The sequence below is a fragment of the Ochlerotatus camptorhynchus genome, unplaced genomic scaffold, assembly GCF_037179485.1.
Source record: "Ochlerotatus camptorhynchus isolate MF236.1 unplaced genomic scaffold, CSIRO-AGI_Acam_v1.1 ptg000088l, whole genome shotgun sequence".
NCBI classification, from domain to species: Eukaryota; Metazoa; Arthropoda; class Insecta; order Diptera; family Culicidae; genus Ochlerotatus; species Ochlerotatus camptorhynchus.
In genome coordinates this window covers 680,456-694,253 of record NW_027040578.1, presented here as the reverse complement: position 1 = coordinate 694,253, position 13,798 = coordinate 680,456, and positions in this window count along the sequence as shown.

Sequence of the window (13,798 nt, the reverse complement as noted above, 5' to 3'; positions counted from 1 at the left end):
CTACACAGGCCCTATCGGAAAAGTAGTCAGGGTTCGCTATTACAATTTGTAATAGCGAATCCCGACTACTTTTTTTATTTTAAAATCTCAACTTAAATCCACAAAATACATTTATCTGCTCTTTTTTACTTTTCTTTTATTCGAAAACCTTATGGACAAATGATACATAATTTATTTTGCGGATTTTGACGAATGACCTTCCTTTATCAACTTAGTCTCTGTTGCAATATATCTACTAGCATTAAATTGATCCATAACTTTTTGTGTTGACCATGAATAAGGCAATAACGATAAAATTAATAATTTTTCACTTCTTGCAGTGGATGCATTGGAAAACTTTTCCTTCATGTTTTCTAAAACTTCTTTGAGTTCATTCACTTCGTCAGCCTCAGGCTCGAAGTTGAAAAGATTCTTTCTAATACCTTCGTTGATTTCACGGTGCTTCTTTTCGGGGTAGTGGATGTAGTTGAGTTTTCCCACGTCTATCGGTGATACCTGGATTCCTGCAATGCCTCGGTTGAATATCTCGATGTTGACTGGTTGAGTAAATTCTTGGTACGATTGAACTGAAGTAACTGATGTCATTGATGGTACAGTTGTAAGGCTTTCACAGCTCGGTACGACAGGTACTATCACTGTAGTTGGCATCTTTGAGCTTCCGGCAACATGCTGTTCCTCGTTTGAGATGAAAAGAGCTTGTTTATCAACACGAAGACGACAGGACGTGCAAATGCGAAAACCAGTATTCAATCCTGATGCTTCAGAATATCCAATCGATTTTAATTTCTGGATGGTAATATTCGAAATATTCCTCAGCTCTTTCGAGCACTTGACTTCCTCGAACGGCCGAATGCACCTGATAAAACATGCTCGTTCACTCATGTTGCTTCCTGTATTAAAAAAATATTAAAAATAATAATCTTTAAAAATGATTTCATTGAAATACAACTGAAGGTTATGCTTACCTTTTAATCAAATGGTGTTACACTTATTTCCTATGATAACTTTTTAAGATGTATGCGGTAAAAAGCAATCTTTGTGATCAACTGCTTGTTTTCACCATTCAAACTCATTTAAGTATCAGATCGATAGGTATAATTTCTACATTAGGTACAGACAGATGTTTTTGGTGTTCACTACTACAGTGTTGAGTATTTGACTTATTACCGTTAAGATTACTGATACAACTATGCAAAATTGAAGACAATGAATAAAAAAGAAAATTAATCGCTAGTTTGAGCATCATTTCACTTTTATTTAGTTCTAGCTCAATATTCATCAAATGAATTTTTTAGTTTTGTTAGTAACGATACCTTTTCATGGTATCAGATGTAATGAATCCTAACTTTTCAATAGGGCCTGTGTAGAAAAACACTAATGAAATAAACATATCTATATTGCAAAAACGGCTTGCTTGATTGCATTGGTGTCTTCGAGAAAGTTGTGCAAAATTAAAATGCAATTCTTGAAAAAATATACACGGTTGAAAACATGTGTTTTTAATGTAAATGTAAAAATCATGAAATTTTCAAAAAATCATAACTTTTTTGTTTTTGAGTTTACCATCACTAAACTTTGCCAGTTTGTAGCAAATATTATGAGCTTCAATGAGGCTTAAAAAGAAAAATGTACTTTTTGAGAAATTAATTTTTTAAATAAGAAATATATTTTTTTTTTCATTGAAACAAGCGAATTTTTTTACAGTGTATATTTTTAGCATTATTGCCAAAATAATATCTACAACTTTGCTCAAGACACCAAATTAATCGAACAAAGCGTTTCAGCAATATAATTTTTTTAACTCATTAGTACTATTTTTACACAGGCCCTGTTAGAAAAGTAGTCGTGATTCAATTTGATGAACTGATAACACAAATTGGCATCTTTACTAAAAAAGAACAACTGTGCAAATTTTCATCAAAATCGGAGCCGACAAATTAAAAAAAATTTAAAAATTCGTCAATCTGTAGAGAATTGCTCTAGTGTGTCCTCTTAATTCTATGAGTATGTATTTTGAGTTCAGTCAATCCTTAATCTTTTTGGAACTTCATAAAGGCGAGGGGAGCGTCCAACTCTATACCCGCAGCAATGCCGTTTGGTGGCGTTACTTCATGTGACATGCTGAATCTGCAAAATTATTTGCTGACTTTTTCCAAGGCGTTGATTCTTCGGATTCTCCACTTGTTTTCCCTAATCTGGTGGAAATCTTATCATCGTACATAATTACCTTCTCAAAGCCTTCATTTTCAATAGCAGAGGTTCAAAACGCTATGAGCTCTTTAGGATCCTGGACCAAACAAGCATCCTGCTGCGTTTGTCAAACCATGTGCCAATGTGATTGCTATACCTGTTAGCAGCTTATACAACCTTTCTCTGTCGGAGGGAGCCTTTTCTGATGCCAAGAAACTGGCTGCGGTAACGCCGATGCAGCCATTTGCAGCATGGTTTTGGGAGGAACCGTTCAACCAACCGGTGGCAACTAACGATTTTAAATTGGCTCACCCCATTCCAGTCGAAATTCTAGTTCTACATTATGTTTGTTTTGGTTCGCTATGAAAGTTTGACAGATAAAATGAGGAGCTCGTGGATTTTCTTATGTTTCGAGGAGTGCATCAATTAGCTTGGGACCGAAGAGAGTACTAGAGCTGAGCCAAAAAATTGAGAACGTTGCTTCGGGACCTTCTGGTCTTAAAGTTACCTCTATGATTCAACCATCACAAACCGCATGCCGTATGTTAGCACACTCAATAGTAGTCTTGAAAACAGCTGCCAGGTTGACAGTATCTCCATTGGGTACCGCACGAGTCAACGCTAAAAAAAGTTGGAACGATTAGGATTTCCTGGTTGGCTTGTGGATTGGTTACACTCCTATCTCTACGGAAGATCTGACTTCATTTAACTTGGATCCATGTGTTCAGGAAGCTACGATGTGCCATCTGGTGTACCGCAAGGCAGCCACCTTAGTCCGTTAATTTTTATTCTCCTCGTTAACGATTTTTGTCACGCATCGGCTGATGTACGCCGCCGATGACCTAAAATGTTCAGAATCGTCCGATGTATGGATGGTTGTGCTGCTCTACAACAAGAACTTGAAACTGTATCTAACTGTTGTCTTTTCAACGAGATGGAGAAAAACACTATAAAATGTAAGGTGATAAGCTACAGTAGAACCTGTTCTCAGGTAACCTTTCACTACTCGATCAATTCAGAAGAACTTGAACGACTTACCTTACCAATCAGGCTAAGGATGTGATGTCCTATGCTGTCACAGGTCACCTTATTCGATCTATGGCCACACGTCGCCAGCCTCGTAGTGTGCGAAGGCTCCGAAGGTCGATGCACCTTCTTGTTCTTGTTGGGTCGCTTTCGAGAACCATTTTCACTGTGTCGTCGTCCTTCATTCTTACGACGTGTCCAGCCCACCGTAGTCACCCAATTTTTGCAGTGTGGTTGATGGATGGTTCTCCCAGCAGCTGTTGCAATTCGTGGTTCATTCGCCTCCTCCGCGTTCCGTCATCCTTCTGCACTCCACCGTAGATGGTCCGCAACACTTTCCGTTCGAAAACACTAAGGGCATGTTAGTCCAGGTAACGTGGCCGAATAGGACCACTGGTCTAAGCAGTGTCTTGTAGATAGTCAACTTCATGCGACGGCGAAATTTATTAGACCAGAGCGTCCTCCGGAGTCCAAAGTAGGCACGATTCCCTGCCATTATGTGTCTTTGAATTTTTCTACTGGTATCATTTTCAGCGGTCACCAGTGAGCCCAAATTCAGTCTGATGTACTTTTCCGCCATCGTCTCAAAGTTCCATCCCATGATGTCTATGTGATCGGCAAAGCCAAGAAGATGGACGGACTTCCTGAAGATCGTGCCACTGGTGTCTATCCCAGCTTTTCTTATCACACCTTCTTTCCGGAACTGTTCGATCTAAAAGTAGAAAGATTTTTCCCTCGACTGTTTCATCTTAGAACTCTTCTTTGGTATGATTTGACTTGCCGCATGCATTACACATGCATGCAAAAATGGTACAAGCTTAGAACGCAGCATTAAAAATGGAACCGAAATCAAATATTTCATAAATGTTGGTACACTGGAACAATTTTAAATAAGTACGATTACATTAATTCCCCTTCTGCTCGTTTTTCGATCGATTTCCCCTGCCTTGCACGCTAACTTGAAAGTATTCATTAATGATTAAACAATTTTACCCATTAATGAGTATCTGTTACCCATTAATGATTAACAATTACTCATTAATGGGTAACAGATACTCATTAATGGTTAATGGTTAATTAATTTACACATTTAATGAGTTAAGCCACTTTTCTTCAAAATGGGTCTTTTTCAACCATTAATGGGTACTTTCAAGTTAGCGTGTGTGCGAAATTCTTCCAACGCATCTCAGTACATTCGAGTAACTAGGTGGAACGTGGAATGTAATAAACATCAAATACTCTTAACATGATCCATCCCTCAACCAGACTGCAGTAACATCCAAAGTCCAATTGACGCAGCTTTAGGAAATCAAACGCAAGAAACCACCCAAAGCTTTGAAAAGTTCCATGGAACGGTAATTCACACTCGTCCATATATGCTATCACCTGAATTGCGCCACCTACTTAGAAGATCACGATGCACGATGCATCCAGTGAATTGTAGTGTAACCGACAACTAAAATGCTTCATACTAGCTAGATGATACTAGCTTTACAGTTGATAGAGCAGTAGACATATTTACACAACATACACTCTAGCGACAAGACGGAGTATGTAGCTTCAATCACAAACCGATAGGATCATTTGGAATTTGGGAGGAACGTTTTCCCACGTTGAAACGGGACTACACACAATACTCAAACGGGGTGAACCATTATTAGAGAATCAGAAAAATAAAGGAACGATTTTGGAACGAAAAAAAACAGCGCAAATACATCACTGAGAATAGCAGCAAAACGATACCAAAAATACCAAAACTCCATATGGATGACAAGAGAACCGATATATATATATAAAAAACAAACACGAACACACTTGAAAGCAGCAACATGTATAACAAACTAAATAGCTAAAACCATAGAATTCAGAAGGAAGGTCATATTTTTAACCTATAATTTTGACCAATGCAGAAAATAGGCCCACTGTGTGAAGCAAGGTATAGATTTTATCAACGCTAAAATAGAAGAGAGGAATCAGCGGGTTCCGAACCGAAAGAAACGCATTTGAAAGTTTATTTTGAATGTGGTTAGAATTTTACGAACGCAAAAAAAAAACAAGAATAGCAGCTACTCGGCGTAGCTTTGAAGCGAAAAAGGTGGAATAAAGTAGTTAAATCGTAAAAAGAAACACACAAATGCGCACTGCCATCTTTTAACGATTTTCGTCTGGGATAACTTGTTCCTTAGTTTGTGAAGGATAGAGAGAATGAAACATTCTCAAGTTTCTTCAATTTTCTTCAGTTGGTTTGCTAAATAATTGTAGATTTCTCTTCGTTTCGATAAAGTTCAGTAAACAAACAAACAAAAAAACAACTATTTTTGTAGACTCGGAAATCAAAACTCTTTTGTAACATTCCTTAGTAATGATCAATTTTGATAACAAAAAGCAAAAATTAGAATATGAATAAGCGTTTTCAATTCTTCTCTTTCTAGAAAAAAAAAATGAAAAAAAGTATAACAAAGAACTAATTTCCAAAACGAAAAAAAAACGGAACAAAACAAGCGATATTAACTAATAATTTACTAATAAAAAATAAAAGCAACAATGATCTACGAATAAGAGAACGTTACAGTTGTTATGCAGAGAAGCAAGGGGGTAAATGACTATTGGGAATGAATTCTAGAGAAAAGAAAGAAAAATCGACAATATGTACATAGAAAACACAAGCATAAAAGTAAATTAATTATTATTTGAGCAGGCAGAAAATGGAAAGTATATTAATGTTATCACAGAAAAATATAAAATCGCAAAAAAAGAACAATTTGAATTAATTATAAGAGAGATACTATCGATAACTTAAAAAAATAAAAGAAAAACGCGCGAAATTTACTAGGATTTTCTTGTACATATTTAGAATTAAAAAAAAATGAAAAAGGAAGTATGGAAATAAAGAACACTTAATACTGCAAAAAAAAATCATAATATTAAAACAAATAGCAACTAGACACTATATTCATTGATAACAAAGAGAAAAGAAAGAAAGCAGAACATTCAGAAACCAAGCAAACCAAACCCGTTAAGTTGGGGCGAGAATAGAGAGAAATAATTAAAAAAAAACGAAGCAGCAACAATTTAAAACTGAGGCATTAGCAGATACTTTGCAGAAATGGAAATAACGACGATGACAACAAGACAAAACAATGAAAAAATAAAATAAAAATAAAAAAATACTGGTTATCGTTTTTCACTTTCATCCGATCAACAACATCCTTTGTGACTTTGTCTGCATTATCTTTTATCCACCGTCAAACGGGGTCAATTTGAACAACGTGTATTGGATTACGTATAGTTCTCATAATCTTTCTTAAAGTTCAGTATTTTTGTTGTTTCACAGCATAAGAGTGTATCCTTTTTCAACATCATTCGACATAAGAAGTATTAGGGGGACTAGGGTCAAATGTGCCACCCTCATTAATTTTGAAAATAAATCATTTTCAATGCTACCTCTAAGCGGCGCCGGTGGTGTAGTGATAAGCGTGATTATCTCTCACCCCAGCAGGCCTGGGTTCAATCCCAGTCGGCGCCGCCGAGATGTTCTGAGGCATAACATCTGTGATCACGCCTTCCTTCGGAAGTAAAGCCGTTGGTCCCCGGTTCATGAGTTGATGGGTCGATAGGTAGGGTCTAGGTGTGGGAGCTGCCTCCCTGGCGTCGGTAGCATTGCTGCTCAGCATGGAAAACAAGATCGACGGAAAACAAATCAAGGAAAAATTGCTATCTCGCCCATCAAACCATGAATGGTGCTCCTGTGAAGCATGATAGAGAACTTCCGATATGAATTGAATGAATGAAAAAAAAAATGCATAAAATCATTGCATCGAAATCGAAAATTATTATAATCTAGATTTGGCAATGACACATCGTAGTCACCTCTCGGTTTTCACCCCTCAGTGTCAGGTTTTTAAAGAAAGCAAATCAATGCTGTGCATGACTTTCTTGAAAAGACCTGTATAGAGATCGAAGCAAAGTGAAAATCTCATACAAAATACTACATTTTTCGCCTGCGTGAAAATCGCAATTCTCACATATTTCACTTCGCTTGAAACTGTAAACACGTACGATCCAGCGAAATCGGATGTTGTGGATCGCATCTTTTTCGCTTGCGTTTACTTTTTTCACGCATGCAGCTGCTCGTGAAAAGCACAACCCGCATAAATCACAACTAAAGAGCCTGAATTTATAAAGAGACGACATGTCAAAATTTGAACAATCGACTATCTGTCAAAGTTATACGAAAAGTCATTCAAATCGAGCAGAAGACCTGTCAAATGGATAAGATGTCGTAACTATACACGAAACGAAAATCAATTATTTTATCCATGTTTTCACTTATACATTTTTGCCAAAACATCAGTCCTATACATTCCATAAGACAAACCACATAGGTCCTATAAGAATGCATAAAAGGTATGTGTGACCGCTTATACATTTCATTTGACACATGAGCTTTATTAAATTTTTGCAAGGCGTCTGCTTATTAGTTGTCTTATACATTTTATGAATAATCTGCAATAGAAATGTGCCAAAAGGTATAAGGTGCTATCCGTGTACGATGACAACATTGAAAATAGTTTATCTGATTCTAAAAACCATAATGAGAATGGTTCAGTCAACTTTAAGCGAACCATACCTATATAAAGTTTTGGCCATATTGATTAAGGTTTTCGAAGACCCAACCATACGAACAATGGTGGTTAAGAACGTTCACCATACGAAATCTAACTTTTTCCCATAATTTTTTTTGCAAGAGAACTATAGCCTAACCACATCAGAAACGGTTCGAGTTGGATATGTGAAACCTATTTCCATTATCGTTCGAATAAGGTAGTACCAACAATCAATACAAAACTAACGCTTTTAAATTGGCTCACTACTTAACTAGCCTATTGGTCCCAAGCAAACGATTAACCTACCCCATTCTAGTTGAAATTCTAGTACTACACTGTGTTTGTTTTGATTCGCTATGAAAGTTTGACAGATAAAATGAGGGGTTAGTGGATTTTCCTATGTTTCGAGGGGTGAATCGATTAGCTTGGGACCGAAGAGAGTACCAGAGCTGATCCAAAAAATTGAACACGTTTCTTCGGGACCATCTAGTCTTAGAGTTACCTCTATGATAATACCATAGAGGTAACTCTAAGACTAGAAGGTCCCGAAATAACGTGCTCAACTTTTTGGCTCCTTACGTGCAACCCATTCATCATTTAAGGACCACCAAAATCATCTTAGCAACAAACAGTTCGATTTATTCACTTTAATAATGAGAAAGCGAAACGACGAACGTACACTTTTCACAGGTTTCTTCACCCGGTTCAGGCAAACGGCATATCCATAGAAAGCGGGTGACTTAAGTAACATCGAAAAATATTTTGATCTGAAGGTGATTACGTTAAAAACTGGTAAATAAATTTAAAAATGGTATGTGATACTATCATAGCGGTAACTCTAAGACCAGAACTGCCGCTATTCGCATAACAGTCCTATGTAGATAGGGAATCCACAGGACATAGGACTGTTATGCGAATAGCGGCAGAGAAGGTCCCGAAGAAATGTGCTTAAATTTTTGGCTCAGCTCTGGTACTATCTTCGGTCCCAAGCTAATCGATGCACCCAGCGAGTGACAGTGAGTTACCTCCAAGGGGGGGGGGGAGGTGGCTGTCAAATACGAACAATCGTCGCCTACCTCGCATAACTGGGATAACTGGTTCCAAACGTAAACAAGCCATAAGAAACCTACACCGTTTGTTTACGTTTGGAACCAGTTTCATACAAGAATGATCAGTAGGCTGATTTGACAGTACGTCCCCCCCCCCAGGTTACCTCACCACACACGCTGCGTAGAATAGGCCTAAGTATCTTTCGCTCTGGGTACTACGTACTACGGTACTACCGTCGGATCTTAAGACCATAATTTCTAAAGTATACGGTATCAGGCATTTCTTTCCAATGAAACCCATTACAAACTTCACTTACTATTAGCATCTTAATTGATGTATTTCGACTCTGACCCTTCTTGTAATCACATATAAATAAAAATATTCAAATACAGACTCCTATTTCACTGCGCAAGTGGCGTTTCTGACCGCATGTCAATTCATCATCGTGGGTTCAACCAGTTGGACACAATTTCCGTCCTTAGTTCTTAGTCCGTCAGGTGTTTATTGTTAAATATTCAAACAGACAAAGGAACAATGCGATGCCATAATCCATAAGTATGTTACATCAAAGCGAGCAGGGCAATGAGCACCGCCGCTTTTTGTTATGATTGGATTGTTCGAAACAAACGTATAACGAGATAACTCTTGGTTGACTTTTCGAAAAAGTGAAGACTAACAAAATAATAATGAAACACAGACCCCTATTCTGTATTTCGTTTCGAACGAAATTCTCATACAAAAAAATATTTTTTTGTATGAGAATTTCGTTCGAAACGAAACACAGAATAGGGGTGTATGTCTCATTCTGAAGCCGGGTAGGGTCGCCGGTTCTGCCTTTTCATACGTGTGGGTGTTCGATCGTACCATCGGTGCCGGGCATTATTGGATCTGAACTTGTAGAGAGCTTTTTGATGTTTAATCGGCGCACACTAATGCACCATTTAAATTGAAGGAGTGCGAGCAAGAGGGAAACAGATTAATGGGAAAACAAACTATCCATTCATCCCTGTGAGCTTTAGCGGCAACAACCAAAGCCCCCGGGCGTTAGATGGTAACCATGTGATCGACAATAGAAAGAGCCGTCAAGTGTCCTCCCACCACCATACCGATTGACCTATCATGTTTTGTTTACGGATGATTAGTATTTTGTTTTGATTTATTTTAGTATTCGAATTTTCGTTGTTTTGTGTTAGCTCATAAGGGAAAATATTTATTACACGAGAAAAGAAACCAGCGTAGTAAGGATGAGGATAGGACGAGAGAACGTGGATCTGACTGAACAACACTCATCGTTACTTGGGGAACATAGTCGACAGGACTCTCACACACAGAAAACACATCAAAGACATCGGAGACAAAGCAGCCGCAAAAGTAAAAATAATTAAGATGCTCGGGAAGCGCAGCAGTAGTGTCAACCCGAACACACTAGTCAAGATTGGGAACGTCATCATCATCTACAGCCAACTAGAGTATGGAGCTCATATTTACGAAAATGAGGCCAAAACAAACCTTCAGAAGCTCCAAACTGTGCACAACTCGAACCTTCGTAGCGCTATGCGTTTCCTAAAAACCACACCAATTCATGGGATTCACGCCGAAGAAGGGAGCTGCTCACCCTTGAGGAGCTCCTGAAAATTACCACCACACCAATCAGCTACAGCCCTTCTCCGAACGTTCAATCAGGAACAACTTGGGAAACGGATCCTACTGGACAGAAACGGCCTTCAAATTCAACTACATCATATGCCAAATGAACCCAAAAAAACAGCGAAATAGCCTTCTTGAATAGACGGCAACACTCGGACTACACACTGGACAGGAACATCAAAGAGGACATGTTAGAGTACCAAAACAAAAAGGAAAACTACAGCCAGCAGTTATGGAACCTAAAATTTTAGGAAATTAAGAATCTACACTACCAAGACTTTTACCACCTTTATACGGATGCATCCAAAACGACGACGGGAACGGCGGTGTACGACCTGAGTGTGAAAGCACTGTACTATTCAATTCATTGCCCTGTCTAGACTGTTTGAACCAAACGGTGAAGGGTGAGGCAATGAAAGAGCCAACCAAGTCCAGTCCAGTCACTCACGAACATGCGACTCACACCGCTTGCCTTCGCTCACACAGCATGTAATTGAGGCATTTTTCCATAGAAAATGTACGCTCAGTCATTCAAAACAAGAATTGGATACCATCACGGAAGAATAAACGTGCTGACTGAGTGACTCGTTTACTTCTCTATCATTTAGACTCTCGAGGCAGTGAATGATGAGGGAGATGGCAGTTCATTTCCATATGAAAATGACTCATTGAACCTGACTGTTTTGCGCACTGACGACCACACAGACCAGTAAATTTCGACGCAGAAAATCAACCCCATCTACACCATCACCAACGCTGAACTACTGGCCATTCGCTCGGCCATCAAACTCGCAAAGGAGAAAACATCATAAAACAGTGATTATTACTGGGAGCCTGCCAAACCATTCGGAACAGAAGCAAGCAGAATGAAAACTTCCTGGCGTGGGAAATCGTCAAAATGTTGAAACAAGACAGGAATTACAGGATCAAGCTGCAATGGATTGCAGAACCTAACCTACCTAAAACTAGCAGCGGCAATCGATATGTTTCTATGCCGATTCCCGGACCATGAATAGTCCAAGCTAAGATTCTGTACTATCACAACTCGATTCCGAGACTGTGCAGCGCTAGGGGATCTTCAATTTATCGTGTAGATACTGGGAATGTCGGTACCTGAGTTTGCTCAATGCGGACGATATGGGGAGGATTCTGAAGACGGATGAGGAGATCGACCAACGCTTCTCATACACAGGGCGTCACAATATCAGCTTCAATCGACCAAATCGATGCGACGAAGAGACTGCTGGCTTTCTTTTTCTGTTAAAGTCGAACAGCTTCGCAGCATTCTAGAACCTCAGTCGGCGTGCACAAACAAATGTTCAATCGCTTGTCTCTCTTTCTCCCGTCGCTCCATTGGTCTTCCTTTCAAGCTTCGTCGAAATGGATGAGCGAAAGAGCGCTCGACTTTGATAGTTTTCTCTTTCATGAAACACATCAACAGAGGTTTCATGACGTATATGACGGAAAATGAAATAACACATTTAAAGCATTTCTCACGTCAAAACACTTGAAGATTACACGTCATATTTCTAATTTATCTTCCATCCATATATTTATCTAAAAAAATGATCGAAAACGGGACATAACGCATTTTAAACAAATTGAAAGAGCGGCGATAGAGTGTTCGTGAAAGGGGATTGAAAGCCATAATGAAGTTCGTTTAACTAGAAAATCGACGTTATTTACATTGAAAGCGATGAGCAAAGCAACGACGAGAAGTTCCACAGCCAGCCTTTCCTTCCAAGCGTCCTTCTTTTTTATTTTCGTTTCTTGCTGATAGTCTAGCTAGGCGTTATAGAAATGAAGCGTCGAACACGTATGTATGAGAGAAACAAAACACGAGTTCATTATAGAGCTTCGAAATTGTAGAGCCCTGCTCATACACCGTATATCCCTAGTATGAGATTGTGCAAGAAAAGTTCGTATTCGGCAACGGCAAACCCGACTCTTCACATCTTTGTGCACTCCATCGGCTGCAAATGCTAAGCCCCTCTCAGTAAATGCCATGATCCTACTCCGAGAGTGTCAGGTCGCGCAACCGACGCACAAAGTATCAACCTCAATTTCGGGTCGGATGAAGGAGCAGAGGAAGTTCTACTTCGAACCGCCGAACCCGATGACGGACATCCAGCATCGTGGTAGAGATTCATCGTTGCAAATAAAACCTTGGTCCCGGCATATATGATGAGGCCCCTTTACATCGCGTGGTCTCAGATTGTCAATGCACGCGCCGGCACAATTGGGGAGTTCCTGAAACAGACCGGGAATCTTTACTCGCAGAGATGTTAGTTCCTCGACGTGAAAAAAATATGACCCCGTTATAAATCAAAACAAAATACTAACCATCCGTAAACAAAACATGAAAGATAAAGCAATACATTAATCGGTATGTATAGTGGTGTGTGAGGACACTTGACGGCTCTTTCTATTGTCGATCAAATGGTTACCATCTCGCCCGGGTAGGCTCTTTTGTTGTTGCCGCTATACAAGTTCAAATCCAATAGTGCCCGGCGCCGATGGTACGATCGAACAGTGGGTTTTTATTAGAACGTGCACTGGTGAGGTTAACGGTAGGGGAAGTACGGGGCATAGTGAGCTTCCTGTACTTTAGCCTTGGTTTGCTAATGGTTCGAAACAAATTAATTGGTCAATGGTGATATTGAACCTAATACTAATTTTTTTTTTCGAACAATTAGAGGTTTGGGGCTGAAGTGTGGGATGCTCATTATGCCCCACCTATTTGTTCACTATGCCCCTCTTACCCCTATGGTACAATAAAAAATACTAACTTAATCATTAAGCCTTTTTTCTATTAACATTTTCCACTATTTGTAGAGGTGAGCCGATGGTTGTTCTGCAGGAAAATGTTAGTTTTAGTACTCATTTACAATCATTGGCAACGGATTGTTCTGTTAGAAGGCGCTGATAAAACTTTTTTGCTTTCGAGTGCTTTTTTCTTGGCGGGAGATCTTCACAGGTAACTGCCACGTCATTTGCTTGAGATTGAGGACAGTTGTTTTTTTTCTATGATAGATTTTGATTTCGTCATTCAAGCCTTCATACTAAGCTGCAGCGAAAATTTTAATCTCCCGGTTAGTACTGTAGTAAAATATACTGAAACTTAGCACTTTTCCTGCATCAATATTAGTTTTGTATTTCTATAACATATTTGTTCAACTGTGTTACTCATAACATTTTACAATTCCCAAACCGACGGTTCGTTGTCCAAGAAGCTGGAAACGATCGTCACGTGTTGTCAAACTTCGTGGTAAACGTTA